Source organism: Sturnira hondurensis, unplaced genomic scaffold (assembly GCF_014824575.4).
Source record: "Sturnira hondurensis isolate 20B ecotype Veracruz unplaced genomic scaffold, ASM1482457v3 Scaffold0013541, whole genome shotgun sequence".
Taxonomy (NCBI): Eukaryota; Metazoa; Chordata; class Mammalia; order Chiroptera; family Phyllostomidae; genus Sturnira; species Sturnira hondurensis.
This window is the reverse complement of record NW_028086172.1, coordinates 1,414,801-1,429,501: the sequence shown is the minus strand read 5'-3', so window position 1 is coordinate 1,429,501 and position 14,701 is coordinate 1,414,801. Positions and strand designations below refer to the sequence as shown.

General features: G+C 35.9%; 1 protein-coding gene and 1 non-coding gene across 3 annotated transcripts in view; one reads left to right on the top strand and one right to left on the bottom strand.

Annotated features, from left to right (window-relative positions):
- Positions 1-14,701, top strand: part of DACH2 (dachshund family transcription factor 2) — a 469,220-nt gene that overhangs the window by 10,019 nt on the left and 444,500 nt on the right. The window lies entirely within an intron of this gene.
- Positions 7,268-7,331, bottom strand: LOC118997974 (small nucleolar RNA SNORD52). Its single transcript, XR_005068778.1, has one exon. It is a non-coding gene; the product is annotated as a small nucleolar RNA SNORD52 (small nucleolar RNA).

The following is a 14,701-nucleotide window of genomic DNA, read 5'->3' as shown; positions in this document are numbered from 1 at the left end:
ACATTCTAGAACCATGCTGTCTTCAGCTTACTGAATATAAACCATATATTTGCCCCATAATATTTATTAAATTGTGACATATTTGAGATAATATGTTTTTGGCATATTCATTGTTGAATAATCTTTAAATTTTCTTTCTCATATCTGCTTCATGTATTATACCAGCAAACACTGCAGTTTTTGTTTTCATTTTTAGAGTTTGTTGAAAGGTTCAATAAAACAGAGTTATTAAGATATAAAAGAAAATATTTTAGCTTTATGAATGTAGAGAATTACTCTTTATAAACAAAATATACATCAAGATGATATTGGAATTAAAGGTATTTCCATGGAAAAACAACTGTAGTTAATTCCCTTCACTATCTATTCTTTGACATATATTTGTTGCAAGGGATATGAGTCCTTAAAAATTTACAAAACTAGTCATTCTATGAGACATAGTAGAATGTGCAACTGTGGATTAAAAAACATGTTTTTTTTTCATGAAAAGTTTGCTTTAATTTGTATTAGAGTTTTAAATAGATCCTCAAGCTTAGAGTTTGAATTTGCTTTGCATGTTGTCCCATACACTATTATATGCCAAAACTTAAAACAGAGATGAGAAAAAGTTATTTGTTTTTATTTATTCAGAATACATTGACCCTTTCATGTATTATATTTAAACATAAATAACGTTGGAGAGCAAGATTATTTGCAGACATGTATAATTAAACATTTCATGTTAATGTTAAGCTTGCTGCTTTGAAAATAGCCTGTGATCTGTTAAACTTCTAAATTTATTTTGTAAAAAGATTTATGAATACCCTCTAGGCTTTTATTTGAGGAAGACAAAGTGGAGTTCACTCATAGAAAAAATTTACTGCACAGTACATTTCACACATAGTACATAAGTTTAAGGTCTCATTTTATAATCCATTTAGAATACTCAGTTTGAATTCTGCATATATAATGCACACATATATACAATTATATTTGTCACTTCATTTGAACAAATATTTACTACATACCTACTATATAAGCCTGTACAAGGGTAATTGTCAAGGGAAAGTAGTGATCTTAATAACTATCCAAATTCTTATTTTTCTCATCTCCAGATTACCTAGGTAGTTGTTAACATGGTTAACTGTCAGCTAACCTACATTAATGCAAGAAACAACAAGTGATGTATATAATTAAGAATTGTGGAATATTAAAATAACATTAATTAGGCTTTATAGTACTTTATAAAATGTTTATGGCATACTTACCTGTCTAAATATATTTTGCTTATTCTGGTATGAAATCATATTTGCATTTTATGAGTATTCACTGATGAAAAGCAGAGATAGTCCAGAAACAAGTGAAGGTTGTATGAAATATGAAATTCAATGCTTCATGTCGAAAATATCTGAAGTGAACAAAGGAAAAGCAGGTGTAGAGGTCATATGACATATATAACATGTATGACTGGATGATGTTGGTTATAATGATTAAGTCAATTAGTATTTTGCTTGAATTTATTTTTCTGTCATCTGTGGAAAGATTTAGGTCCTTAATGGATACATTAGTCATTATACCTATTAGCAGATCAAAATGTAGCAAACTGCATAAGGCCAGTTGTTGACTTCATCACACTTGCCTAAAGAACCATCTTCTGCAAGTTAAACATTTGTTAATACTAGAGGAATTCTGGCTTAAAACATATGGATGAGTATAGCACTAGATCAGATTTTCATGAGGTATTTCTAATCTACAATGAAAATAGTAAATGGTTTTTAAGTTGCAGTTTGAAAAATGGAACATTATACTCTTTTTTAAAAAGTTTAATTTATTGATTTATTGATTCTTGTATGTGCCCTGACCTGGGATGAAACCTACCACCTTGGCATATTGGGGTGACACTCTAGCCAACTAAGTTACCAGGCCAGGGGGGAACATTATATTCTTGATGCTGACCATGTCCTGCAAGTGTGATCATTTTGATGATGGGAACATGTAGAACATTGTGACCTATGAAAAGGGTAGTAATCACTCTAGCATTCATTCGCTACAAGTACATTTGGTTTGGCTACTTTCTTATACTTGCATTTGTCTTGGATTGCTCCTTGTCATACAAGGAGGCTGACAGGTTTTTGTTATTTCAAGGGCGGATTCTTTTTCATGAAGTTATATGATGTTTATATAATCTTGTCAGAGTCCAAGGCTTTTCTTCTTCTTTGCAGGTTAGTCCTATTGGACTGAATATCTGCTCTTCTGTGTATTGTTTTCAAGAGGGTTCTGCATTTTTGAAATGTAAATACAACCCCCAAATACCTCTTTTAAGATCTTTTTCTGTATTAGTGGAAACAATATAAAAGTATATGTTCCATACAGACTCATGTTTCATCAAAGAAGGAGTAGTGAAGTTCAATAATTTACTCTTTGGTCCAATTAGAAGGCTGTTGATTTTAAAGACAAGATGACTATAATTTGGGACATGTTGGCATTGATGTAGCTCCATTTGGGCATTGACAAAAGAATACAGCTGAGCAAGAGTGGCAAAAACTTGAGAAAATAGTTCTCATGGAACTGTTAAATATATCAGAAAATAACTGATAGGCAAGAAGTAGGCAGTGTCCTGTGGGCTGATAAAGGACTTTCCACAGAGCTCTTGAATGAATTATTCCCTTTAATTGCATTCATTTTTTTTAGTGGTTAGTTTAAGCAGATCCATGAACCAGAACGGAAAGCATAAAAATATTAGCTGTAAAAAAATAAAAACACTAAAGGCAATTGTGGAAATGTTATTGCATTTGAGGTGTTACGGCACTCGAAACCATAAGAGCACATTTGAATGTATTGTCAGTAAAATAATATTCCTTTATTATACTAGTAAATGTTAACTTTAATTTCCAAAATATTTTATATGGTGTCCATTTACATTTCTCCCTAGTACTGGTCTGTTAACCTGACTCTAGCTTGTCATAGCACATTTTTGGAACACATGTTGAGTATGAATTTTTTTAAAAAGGGTTACATTTTGCCTTTGGGTATGTGTGTGAAGTTTTTATTGTATTCAATAGTCACTAAGTTTGCATTTTATGGAGTAATTTGAACCACTGCCTTTGAGATTATTTAATGAACATTAAAATTTGAATTAAGGACATCAAAGTGGCATTTTTGCCATTTTTGTATTTAATAAGTACAGTAAAGTTTAAATATTTCCTTCACGCTTTCTACCTAAAATATATATCTGGAAGTTTCAAATTACTAGCTAGATGTAACAGTAAAAACTGTACATGTGTATACTGGTATATATTTATATATTGCTTCCATATATATTAGCTAATTTAATCTGATTCTTAGAATAGGATAGTTTTATAATTTTGTTGTAAAATTTCTCTATTTTTATAAACAGATGGCTGATCGCTTTACAATATGGTACTTCTGGGAATCGATCAATCTCATTTAGATTTTTTGCACTCAGTGCTAAACCAACATCATCCATGGTTATGATGAAACTTACAATGCTTCTAGAGAATAATAATAGTGCTTTGTGTCTGTGCCAAAGTTCACAGGCTGCAAAGCTTGCTCATATACTACCTCCCAGCAACTCTAGGAGGCAGGTCATCTGATCAGGAATTTTAAGTGAGAAAATTGAAATGTAGGCAAGTAAAATGAATTGCTTCAGACCATACAATATAGTTCAGGCAAAACTAGTTCTTGAATGTAAGCCTTCTGTGCATCTTCTTGGGTACACCATGCTCTCTGGAGTAGTAAATCTTGAGAGCTAGACTTGAACAAACAAGTTTCTTTAGGTGGTAGATTATTCCAGGTATTCAGGAAAGAATGAAAAACCTAGTTGCTGGAAATAGAGATACACAAACTATGAGGAGAGATACAAGCTACACAGGAGCTTCACTAGACTGTCTTCAGGGTACATGGCCTGATAGGAAATACTGCTTGTTAATGATGATGTTTTCAGAAGCATAGTAACTAAACTCCCTTAGTGAACACTCATTTACATATGCATGTACAGAAAGGTTTGGGGAACCAATAAAAACTTAAGATTTTGGATAGAAAAGCAAAAGGAATGATACAAGAAAGTGTGTAGGGATGGCAGTAGTTCACCAAAGGATAGTATTGAAAGAATTTATGAAACTGGAACCTAGTTACTAAAAAATACGAATTGTCTCTTGTGTCCAAAATACTGTGCTAGGATCTGTTGGTACCTTCAGTGAACTTTAAATTTTATTGTGGAAACAAGGCATGCACACATAAAAAATTACCTTTAATTTATTCATCAAATAGTTATTAGATGTGTACTCTGTGACAGATATTCTTCTAGATGCTTGGGACACATCTGTTAAAAAAAAAAAGAAACAAAGATCCCTGCCATTGAAAAGGGTTATATTAGAGTATGGTAGTGAGAATGGCAGAAGATAATAAACAACATGTATAATGAAGAAGTCAATTATACTGTATATTGGAAGGTGGTAAGTGCTATGGGAAAAATGGAGTAAATAGATCAAGAGAAGAATTTGGGAGAATTGGAGTTGGCTGCCATTTTCAATAGAATGGGTGTTTCAGGCCTTATTGAGAATGAGAGCTTTGTTCACAGATTTGAAAGGGTGGAGAGTTAGCCAAGCCAAATCTAGGAAAAGAGTGTTTTGGGCAGAGAAAACAATTTGACCAGAAGCCCTAGAGCAGGATCATGCCTAGCAGGTTTGTGTAATAGCAAAAAGGCTAGTGTGCCTGGATTGCAGTGAGTAGAGGGAAGACTAGTAGGAATGAGATCATACTGGTAATACTGGGGGGTCATATAAGGCCTTTTATGCCATTTTGACGACTTTGCCTTTTATTCTAAATGAAATGGGGAGTCACTATGGAGATCTGAATAAGGCTATAATAGGATTTGACTTAGGTTTTTAAAGGATCGTTTTGGCTGCTAGGATGAGAACAGGGTTCATGTGGGGCAAGGGCAGAAGCAGTTAAGGTGCTAAAATTCTCCTCAAATAGCCCTGGCTGGTGTGGCTTGGTGGACTGAGCATCAGACTGCAAACCAAAGGGTTGCCGGTTCGAGTCCCAGCCTGGGTTGCGGACTAGGTCCCCAGTAGGAGGTGTTCAAGAGGAAACTGCACACTGATGTTTCTCTCCCCCCACTTTCCCCCTCCATTACCCTCTCTAAAAATAAACACAAATTGAAGAAAAGATGCTATTGAAGTAAACTGGGAGAGAAATGGTGGCACCGGCAGCTTAGAGCATAGTGGTAGAGTAGAGGTGTAAGAATTCGTCAGATTCTGGGTAGGTTTTGAAGATGAAATCAGTAGGACTTCCTGGATTAGACACTGAGTGAGAGAAAAAAAAGTCTAGGGGACAACTCCAACAGCCTTATGTGAAGATAAAATTTCCATCATTTGAGAAGAGGAAAGGGTAAGGCTGTAGGTGGAACAGGTTTGTGGACATGGTTTAGGAATTCTGTTTTATACCTACTAATATTTAGGTATCTCTTAGCCTTTTCAGCAGGAAGGTTGTTATTGGATATACAAGTCAGATGTTTGGGAGAGACATCTTGACAGGAGACAGAAATTTAGGACAGGATTGGTGACAAATATTAACAAAGGATAGACTGAGTCCTGGGTCACACCAACATAAAGAGATTAGGGAGAAGAGGAGGAATCAGAAAAATTCTGAGAAGGAATATCCGATAATGTAGGAGGAAAATGAAGAGAGAATGGTGTCTTGAAATCTCAGTAAAGGAAATGTATCAAAAAACAGGGAGGGACTCATCAGCCATATCAAATGCTGCTAATAAGCCTCCCCTCCCCCCAAAAAAACCCATGAGAACTGACAGTTACCCATTGGATGTGGAAATCAAAGAAAGAAGGAGCTCCTACCCTTCGCAACAGCATGGAAGGAACTGGAGAGCCTTATGCTAAGTGAAGTAAGCTAGGTGGTGAAAGGCAAATACTATATGATCTCACCTGTAAGTGGAACCTAATCAACAAAACAAATAACCGAGCAAAATACAATCAGAGACATTGAAATAAAGAACAAATGGACAGTAACCAGAGGGGAGGGGAGAGGGGGATAAAGGAGAAAAATAAGGGAAGGGTCATCAAGGAACATGTTTAAAGGACCCATGGACAAAACCAAAGGGGTGCAGGATTGGGAGTGGGAGGTGGGGGTGGGTGGGGCAGGGGAAAGTGCTGGGGGAAAAGTATAGACAACTATGCTTGAATAACAACAAAAATATGCAGACAAAAACTAACTAAATAAGTAATTCATCTACTGTATTATAAAGGTTTGAATATTTACTCTAACAATTCTTGTTTTGCCATGGGTGTGCTGTGTGCTTCAGTTAAGCTGTCTTGAAAGATATGGTGAAAAGTAAAATTTTCCTTTTTTCCACCCAAATGAGTCAGAACTTAATTTTTAAGCCTTTTTCCTGTCTTTTTATTATTTTAACTTATATAATAGAAAGTACATTTTTAAGTGTCCACTTAAATGAGTTTTGATAAATGTATAGACCTGTGAACCACAGGGCATTTCTATTACCCCAGAAATAGCCCTCCTTGCCTTTCCAGTTAATCTCCTTCCCTCAGCAGAAGCGATCACTGTTCTGATTTTGATCCCTATAGATCATATTAATTTAAAAAATATTTTATTTATTTTTAGAGAGGGGAAGAGAGGGAGAAACATCAATGTGTGCTTGCCCCTTGTGTACCCCCAACTGGGGACTTGGCCTGCAACCCAGGCATATGCCCTGACTGGGAATTGAACCGCGACCCTTTGGTTCACAGGCCTGTGCTCAATCCACAAAGCTACACCAGCCAGGGCCAGATCATAATTTTTAAATTGAAAGTTATGTCACTACCATGCTGGTCACAACATTACCATTAGTCTTTGGATGCTGGAATTTTCATTAGTATTTCATCTATTTAGAAGGATCCCAGATTCTTGGTGTTTTAATGTCCAGTCTGTTTATTAATCTGGCCTAACTCATAGCCTCTAGTGGATAGAAGATACAGTAACACAAATGGTCATACGTTATTAGGACATACAAGTAACCTGGTCTTTTGGAATACTGTTGAACTATACTAAACTGTTTAAAAATTAGTTCCTGGAATCCCAACCCTTACATATCTATGGCAAGTCACTTACAGTGTCTTGACCTTCAATAGCCTTTGTGCAGCCCAGAACAATGGAATGAACAAGAGAATAAAAATCTAGCCCTGGCACCACTGGCTAATGGGAAGAGGATTTTCTATGTCAGTTATTTGTTGAATCTTTTTCCCAACTGTAAATTGAGAACTTAATTTTTAACATCAAGACCAGTGTCAGTGACTCTAGTTTGAGAAATCATCATTCCCAACATTCCCTAAATAATTGAAATAAAGTTTATTTAGTCTATTATTGACATTATTTTACAATAGATGCTGTATTTTGATTTATCTTATACCAGGAACATTATCAGTCTCACAATGTGTGTTTGTTGCTCTTATTCATATGTCATGTATCTGCAAAAGATAAATTAAGTTCCCCCTTTTATTTCAGCACATTGCTATTTTATAGATAGAGTGCTGCCAATGTGCTAGGCACAGTGCCGAACTAAGAAATAGTCATGGTTCTTTACCTACAGATGGATCATAATGCATTTAAAGTGGAAGAAAAGCAATCGATGTATATATGTATTTTTAACACCCGGTTTTCTGATTCATGCATTATTAACTTCACATGGCAGCTACTTAAACAGCTCCTGCTGTGGTCATCAGTTCTCTTAGCTACTCTTAGACTACTCTTGGGATTTCTGTGGCCTTAGAGGTTTGATGATGAAGAAATAGTTAAGCTTTAAATAGGTTCTTGTGTGAAACCGTTGCAGAGCAAAGCTAAGAAGTGCATGGTCTCAATTCTAAGTCCTTGCTAATTACCTTGGAAACGAAGTTTTGCTGGTGGGTCTTGCACAGCCATTCACCTGGTATTTTAGTAGAATGGTTGGTAAGGAGGATTTGGTCAGCATTTGCAAACTCCCACTAGATTCAGTTACTTATTCTGAGTGAGTTTTAATTTCTGCAGCTGGAGAATAGCAACGGAAGCCAGGTGTAGTAACATCTGCTATTAAGACTCTTGTTTAGGGGACAAAAGGCAGTTCTATTATTAAAATGTGATTTTAGCTTTGTTGGATTGGTTAAAAAAATCTTGTTTTCATCCTTTAGATAGCACTCAAAAGAGACGTTTGCATACACCAGACACTGGGTTATTTCAATCGGGATAGGCTGTCCACTGTCCAAAGCATTGTAGAAAGACTGTTTTAGGTACTCTGGCCCTAGTATCTATTATACAAAAGCAAAATAAAGAAACAAGTGTTTGTTCATCCTGCCTGATATTTCAAGTTTGATGAGATTAGAACTTCAAATGAATTTTTTATTCAAGCATGAATCACTGGCAGGTTTGTTAAAACTGGATGGAAGTGCACTGATGTAACATAAACTGCTATGTAAACTGATAACGGAAAATGTTCAGGTTGACAATCCTTCCCAGAAAGAATTTCCTCTACTCAAGGTCTTGTTGAAAACAGCCTTCTTGTCTAAAGTTCTAGCTGAAGTCTTACATCGTTGAAGGGGACTTCCCTTTTCATCCGAAGCGACCTCTTTGCTTCCCTGAATATTTATCTGCAGATAACCATCCTTCTTCCTCTTCCTCCTCCTCCTTCTTTTTCTTCTCCTTTCTCATGTCCTTCTCCCCTCCCCTTCCCCATTCCTCCATCCTACCCACCTCCTCCTTGTCCTCTTCCATATTTTTAATAAACTGTTAACTTTTAAGCTGGACATATTTTGTCTCACCCCACACTAGCATCTGAATTAATCAACCTCAGGAATGGTCTAGTATGTTGTTTTATCATGCATAGTGCCTAACGTAGTATGCAGATATAAGTGCTTAAAATGATTTCAATTTGTTGGTTTGACAGTGTACCTATTATGTACTATAATTCAATGTATTTACTTTGGGAAATGTTCATATTTGAAGGAAATTTATTGCTATACATAAGGGATGTATATTCCTCTGTTCTGAGCACCAGCTCTTGAGTGGCAGAAGCTAGGGTAGTATTATTCTGTCTCAGATAGCCACATTTGTCCTTATTCCAAAACTTTTGTAGATATATGAGCACCCAAGACTCAGGGGGGTTTTTCCCCCTAAAAAATGGGAATAATGTTAGTTACATAACTCTCCTGGGATTGTTAAAGAAGATAAAATCATGTACTTAATGGGCTTAGCACATAATAGATCAGTAAATGTGAGCTCTTATCATTCCTGAAAGTGGCATCACACTGATATGTGTGACCACCCATGTATGCCTATGTTCAGAACACAAAAGAACAAATCTCAGAATTAAATAAACCAGTCTTCAGAATTTTTTAAACCAGAACTAAATTAACTGATTGACTATGAGTGACATTGTATGCACTTCATTTTCTAGGAAATTCTTGTACATTGACTTTCTAGACTGATATAGCAGCTGGTGGGCCATTTATTACTTCTATTTTGGTTGAAAATTCAGATTCAGCCTTGTGTGTCATTTAGAGTTTGTGACACATTGTACCCTCCCAAGGTTTAATGAGTTGTCTGCAGATGGGCTGTTATTTATTACAGTCATGTAGAATAAAATTGATTGTCTTCTAAAATTAATTTTTCATTTGCCTCCAGCCTTGCTTTAATAGAGGACACACAGTTGCCTGTTTGCAGAAATACTGTTTAATCACATTAATATCTCAGCCCCCCAGGCTGAGGAAGATAATTGTACAAACGAACAGCAAAATCTGTATCTTTAACTTCTTTTTATGATTAAATTATGCAAATGACTTATCTCCTGCCCTTCGAAGCACTAATCATCTAATTAGGAATGATGTGTTAAAGGGATGGTTTTGAATCAAGAGAGAAACGAATACAAGAAGCAGAAAATGGGAGCCGACAATGAAACCACTGAAGGTACAGTAATGTTTATTAGATGCATCTATGTATGTGGTACAAAAACGGATGGGAAGGTTTGTATATACTATCCATAGACTTGACACATGTCACATTTTGGCAGGAAATATAATTCCTTATCTCTGATGACATATTTTTGGAGATACATTTCTTTTTTGAAAATATTTTTATAAATTCATTGGCATAACATCATTTCACAAAGTCATACAGGTTTCAAGTGTACAAGCCAACAAAACATCATTTACACCCTGCATCCATGTGCCCATTACCCAAAACAGAGTCTCTTTCCACCCCCATTGCCCACCTTCATCCATCCTACCCCCCTTCCCTCTGGCCATCACCACACTGTATTGTGTCTATGTGTTATATATATGTGTTTTTTGGTTAATCCTTTCACCTTCTTTCATCCAGTCTCCTGCCCCCTTCTGCTCTGACAGCTGTCAGTCTGTTTCCTGTGTCCATGCCTCTGGTTCTGGTTTTTTTTTTTGGTCAGGTTACGTTGTTCATTATATTCTACAAATACTCGTATTTTTGTGTATGGTGTAGTTGGCGGTCTAGTTTCTTTCTTTTTACATGCATCTGTCAAATTATCCCAGCACCATTTATTAAAGACATTGTCTTCATCCCATTGTGTTTTCTTGCCTGCTTTGTCAAATCTGTTTTTATATTTGTTTATTGTTATTCAAATACAGTTGTTTCCGTTTTCCTCCACCACTGTTCCCTACTGTACCCACCTCCAGCTCCTACCCTTGAACCTATCCCCTTTGGCTTTGTCCATGTGTCCTTTATACATGTTTCTTGATGACCATTACCCTATTTCCCCCCCTTTATCCCTCTCCCCTCTGGTTACTGTCAATTTGTTTTTTATTTGATTGTCTCTGGTTGTATTTTACTTGCTTGTTTGTTTTTGTTGATTAAGTTCCACTTATAGGTGAGATTGACCATATAGGCTCAGATTTATTTCTGGGCTCTCTGTTCAGTTCCTTTGATCTATGTGTCTGTTTTTACGCCAGTACCATGCTGTTTTAATCACTATGGCCCTATAGTATAGCTTGATATCAGGTATTGCGATACCTTTAACTTTGTTTTTCTTTCTTAAGACTGCTGAGGCTATTCAGGGTCTTTTGTGGTTCCATATAAATTTGGGGGATATTTGTTCTATCTGTGAGATATGGCATTGTTATTTTAATAAGAATTGCAGTGAATCTGTAGATTGCTTTGGGTATATGCACATTTAAATGATGTTAATTTTTCTTATCCATAAACACAGTATTGCTTCTACTTATTTGTATCATTCTTCAGTATTATATAATTTTCCTAGTACAGGCCTTTTACCTTCTTGGTTAAATGTATTCCTATGTAGCTTATTTTTTAGATTTACTTCAAATTCTTAGTAAGGCAAGTTTTAAGTTTCATGTATTCTTTTTTTTAATCTGCAAAATTTATTTTTATTTATTTATCTATTTATTTATTTTTATTTTTTAAATTTATATAATTTTTATTTAATTCTTGTTCAAGTACAGGTTTCTGTCTTATATTCCCAACCCTGCCTGCCCCCCGCCCCATGCTCCCCGCCTCCCTCCCCTTTCTGCCCCCCACCCTTAGTTATTGTCCATGTGTCCTTTATACTTGTTCATGTTTCATGTATTCTTGAACACTGAAGGGATCTAGGGATTCTATTATCACACCCACTGAAGGAATTGGCTTCCTCTTAGTCCAGGGAGGATTAACCTGCAGCAAAGGGGTGGGGCTCTACCTGGATTGTGAATACACACTAGATTTTCAGACTATCCCTGTACAAAAGCAGTTCTTTTTTCTCACAAAAATGAAGTCAGGACATTCAAACCCAGAAAAATATAGTTCTCCTACTGGCGAACTCTGGTTTATATTTTAAGTAGCATTACAGATATGTTTCTTGCAAGATAGGATCTTAGTTTTTGGCTTCCCTTCCCAGACATTGATTGTGAAGTTTACAGTACAATACTCCTTAGTTTTCATCATATTCTATACAATGTAGATATAATCTCTTTATCAATAACACTTATGTTAATTAATAACTATAATAATAAGCATAATTAATATTCCATAGCAACCATGTCAAACTTTATACATTGATGTAGTTGTTACAATAATTTAAAACAAAGTGTGTAATAAATCAGGCCATAGAAATAAAATAGGTTTACTATGGATGTTTTAGAGTCTCCTAAAATTCTGTCTCATAGGTACATTTGTAGCAGTCAGAAATTATGATGTTTATGTCTGTTGTCTTTTATTGATTTGAACTCTGTGCTTTCATTGGTTATTACAGTGATCTTTTCTTTATATAGTAGAAACCATTTCCAAATACATTTGAGAACAAAAATCTCAAGAAATGTACCCTAAATAGAACATAAAATTATGTGGGGTGTTCCAGGTCAATTTTCTCAAGTTCTTGAGAGCAGGGTTGTCATTCTGTCAGGATTTCTCCTTGAGCCCATCTTTCTGCATGTGCTGGTTCAGTTCACTGAGAAGACCTACCGATCAGCTACTGCTGTTGTCTATTGAAGGGTGTTGTGTCCTTACTCTATTGATGCCAACTGGCTATAGATACTTATTTAACATCTTCGCTTGTTAAGAGTAGGCATCAGACTACAGTTTATCTGCTTTTACTGGGGAACTGTTTAAGCTATTATTTGGACCATCGAAGTCAATGAGGCTGACTTACTGCACTTTCAAAGGCTGACTTGTTTGAACTTTGTTCTGGAGGGTTGACATGCATTCCTGGGGAGGACAGCCATTTACAGATTTTTACAGTGAAGAGACCTCTGCCTCCAAGATTGCACCCAATTCGGAAGGGCCGAGTTAGCCTGTGGAAGTGAAGGGGTGAGTCCTTTAGAACTTACTCTACTGCCATCCCGTGAAGCCTTAGTTCTCCTTTCCCTTTAGAAAGCAATAGGATTATTATATTCCCTCCCTAGAAGTGGTTCATTAGCATATCACGTGATAAAGAATGAACTGTATATGCCTCTGTTAATACCTTCTGTTTTTGAGGTTGGGTTAATCCTCAAAGTCCTCAAAACCATTTTTGTGGTTTTCTGATAAGTCTAAATAAGTTGAACAGACATTCCTTTGGTTTTAAAGGAGCCAAAGAAGAATGGTTTGAGTATTTGAGAAGAGTAGTAATTTCTTTTGTAATCCCTGGATTCTAGCACATTTTCCACAACACGTCATTTGTATATAACAATAGAACATTAATATTTAAAGTAATTTTTATTATTTTGTTTTAATGAAATAAACATTTTGTAATGAACCATTTTATTATTTACATAAATTAACAAGAGATCTTCTTTAGTTCACTGAGAGAATTCCCACATCTTCACTCATTCATTTGCAACATTAAGTGCCACCCACAGCTTCTGGGCTCTTAAAGTTACTTATACAGAATTATGGGGTTATTAGATACATATTTTAAAACATACTATGGAGCAATTAAGTGCTTTTTAACTATTATCAAGAAAGTTTAAAAGTAATTTGAATCTATAACTATACTACTTTTGTTCATTTAAGGGTTAGAGTAAGGACTACGTAAAACAAGCTGATTATTCACCAAATGGGTGTTTAGGTACCTTTTAGGCAGGCAGCTTACCTTCTCTGAGAATTGAAAAAAAAATCAGAGAAGTTAATCATCTGCTGTTGCATTATACCCAGAATTATGACAGCCCTTTCCTAAAATTCCAAACTGTGCAGCAGGGCTTATAATATGCCTCAGAAGGACATAGAAACCTAGGAGATGTGGAAGATTACCTGCTACTGTTTTATTTCTCCTCATGTTCAGTAATTGGGAATGCTGAGTAATCTGAAAAACCTGATTGCCATACATATATGGCACCTCATTATATGTGAAATGTTAGTAAATAATCTGGTGGGAAAGAACATATGACCGTATTGAGCCCTACCTTTAAGAGGCAACCACCTCAGCTTCCTAAGAATATAGAGAAGCACAGTCTAATGATCGCAGTAAACTAACAAAATAGAAACAGAAGCATTGCTACATAGAATAGAGTGACATTTGTCAGAGAGGAGGGGGTTGTGGGGTTGGTTGACAAAAGGTAAAGGGATTAAGCCACACACACACACACACACGTAACCCATAGACACAGACAGCAGTATGGTGATTACCAGAGGAAAAGGGGGAAGACAGGAGGTGGAGGTGGGCAAAGGGGGATAAATGGTGATGGAAGGAGGTACTTTAACTTTGGGTGATGGGTACATGGTACAGTGTGCAGAAGATGTTATGTTGAGTTGTACACTTGAAACCTGTATGGTTTTATGAACAAATGCCACCCCAATAAATTCAATAAAAAGTAGCTTTTCTCAGCACTCCTTTCATTAATGTGACTTTTCTTTTTTTTCCAATCCTTTATTCTGTATAGTAGTAGGGAATCTTAATGAGATGGGACACGTCTAACCCCAGGCTGTAATTTCTAGGTAATTAGTTTAAGAGGCTGAGGCAGGGGAAGAACATGTCTTTTGGTTTGTTAAAGGGCCTGACGCCTTCTCCAATGAGTGCTTAACTTCCTGGCATGCTCAGTTGTCTAGAATCTTGCCCTTTGTTGATACCGCTTTGGTACTAGTGATTAATTTCTGTCATTTTTTGTAGGGGTTTTGAAGTTTACTCATTTGCATAGTTCTAATAAACTATCCAGAATGACATTGATTAAATGCATGGCATTATATAACCTTCTTTCATATGTATCCTATACATAGTAGTTACTAA